Below are 2627 nucleotides of genomic sequence, written 5' to 3'. Positions count from 1 at the left end.
GTGCAGGAGGGATGTGGGGTGTATGAGTGGGCTCAGGGCAGGGGGTTGGGGTGCAGGGTGTATGGGGGGCTTAGGGCAGGAGTGCAGGAGGGATGTGGGGTGTATGAGTGGGCTCAGGGCAGGGGGTTGGGGTGCAGGAGGGATGTGGGGTGTATGAGTGGGCTCAGGGCAGGGGGTTGGGGTGCAGGAGGGATGTGGGGTGTATGAGTGGGCTCAGGACAGGGGGTTGGGGTGCAGGAGGGCTGTGAGGTGTACGGGGGGGCTTAGGGCAAGGGTGCAGGAGGGATGTGGGGTATATGAGGGGGTTCAGGGTAGGGGGTTGGGGTGCACAAGGTGTGGGGTATATGAGAGGGTTCAGGGTAGGGCTGCAGGAGGGATGTGGGGTATACGAGGAGGCTCAGGGCAGGGGGTTGGGGTGCACGAGGGTGTGAGGTGCAGGCAGGGTGCTTAGGGCAGGGAGTTTGGGGTGTGGGGTACAGGAGAGGTTTGAGCTCCGACCTCACGCCGCTGACCTAAAGCGCGTACCCTGGCCCCACCCGGGCACTCCAGGAAGCACTGTCCCTGGGGGAGGGAGGGCAGAGGGCTCTGTGTGCGCTGCCCTTGCAGGTACCTCCCCCAAAGCTCCCATTGGCCGCAGTTCCCTGTTCCTGGCCAATGGGAGCTGCGGGGGCGGTGACTGGAGGCAAGGGCAATGCATGGAGCCCTCTGCCTCCCCTGGTCTGGGGACCACAGGGATGCGGTGCCGGCAGCGCCGCAGGCCGTAGTTTGCCCACCCCTGCTTTAGAATCTAAAATCTAAAGGTTTATTCATAAAAAGAAAAAAATATAGATGAGAGTTAGAATTGGTTAAATGGAATCAATGACATACAGTAATGGCAAAGTTCTTGCTTCAGGCTTGTAGCAGTGATGGAATAAACTACAGGTTCAAATCAAGTCTCTGGAACATCCCCAGCTGGGATGGGTCATTCAGTCCTTTGTTCAGGGCTTCCATTTGTAGCAAAGTCCCTCCAGAGGTAAGAAGCAGGATTGAAGACAAGATGGAGGAGCTGCAACAGCCTTTTATAGTCTCCTGTCATGTGGTCTCTGCTTTCTTTGTCCCAAACACAACTATCCAGCAGGTGGCATAGAAAAACCTGAGAGTTCTGTCCATAGGCAGGTCCCTGCATACCTTGCCGAGTCACGTGGTGTATCTGCCTTCTCTCAATGGGTCACTTGTATCGCTGATGGTCCTTAATGGGCCATCAAGCAGGCCAGGCAGAGCTGACACCAACTTGTTGAGGGCGTCACCCAAGAAGCACAGCACAAGTTTGAAATACAGACAGGAAAGAACCAATACTTATAACTTTAAATACAAAAATGATACATGCATCCAGACAGCATAATCATAACCAAAGCATAACCTTGTCTTAGACACCTTATTTGACCCCCTTTATACAAGATTTGGTACCACTACAGGATTTTGGTTGCAACAATGATGTATGTGGTCCTAGTTCATATTAATAACGTCACAGGGGCGCCCATGCCCGAGGTCCCTGAGAGGGCAGGGACTTAACCAGGTACAACATACCCAGATGATGCCAGCAGGCAATCTGCTCCCCCAACTGCAAGGGAAGGGATACTGCCAGTCTGACCTGGGGGAAAGGCACATGTGCTGGGCATCTAGAATGGATTCTCTATGCCACCTCCAAACACTTGCCACCCACCCCCTCCCCCACAGGGTCCTGGCCTCACCATGGGCAAGCTCTGGTGGGTCTGACCAGTTGGGCACTGGGAGAAAGATTCCTTCCCGACCCCTGCAGGTGAACAACTGCAGCCCTGAAGCATGCCATTGGATTACCATTGTTATCTTGGTGCAGGGCATTCTGCACATGCTGGCGGCCACAACGGAGGGCGATAGCCAGGGAGACGCAGCTTTGCAGACAGACTCCAGGGCCAGAAGGGCTCCCCACAGCCCAGCCTGACCCATGGCTGTAGAGTTCCTCTCAGGAGCCGGCTTACAGCTTAGCGCTTATAAAGTGATCAGCTTGAGGTGTTGAGACTCCAAGATGTGGCGATTCCAGCACCTTCTCACTGAGCTGTCCCAGTGTTTAACCGTCACTGCTGGGAATGCGGGACAAACACAGACCTTCATCCATGCAGCAGGACCTGGGCACGGTGCCCCGTCACCTCTTGGCCTCCTCATCCATAGGCTGAGTCAGTTGTGCTCCAAGGTGATTGTTGGGACGCCCTCCAGTAGCCCCCCACCCTTCCTGGGGTGTGGATCCCAGCACTGGACCTGGGATTCTTGTAACGGTCTCAGCCAGGCTGTGTCCTGTGGGAAGCTCACAGCCTTCAACTGGGAGCCATTAGCCACAGCCTTGGACTGAGCGCTCATTAGCCACAACCCCCCCGTCGTTCTCTGAGTCCCTGCTCACCAGGGTGCCATCTCCCACCCTGCAGGGAAAACCCGGTGTCCAGGTTCCCTGCAGTGCTGCCTGGTCTCGGGCTGCATTCAGACACTGCTGGTCCATGGGCACAGCAGGTCTGTCCGTCGCAGGAACCCAGCCTGTCAGGACTTACAGCAGCCTTCCACTTGCCTGCTAACTGTGCCAGCAAAGATCTGAGCCTCCACTAGATCGGACGGCGGGG

This window comes from Chelonoidis abingdonii, chromosome 2, assembly GCF_003597395.2.
Source record: "Chelonoidis abingdonii isolate Lonesome George chromosome 2, CheloAbing_2.0, whole genome shotgun sequence".
Taxonomy (NCBI): domain Eukaryota; kingdom Metazoa; phylum Chordata; order Testudines; family Testudinidae; genus Chelonoidis; species Chelonoidis abingdonii.
The sequence above is the reverse complement of the archived record's forward strand: the minus strand, read 5'-3'. Positions refer to the sequence as shown.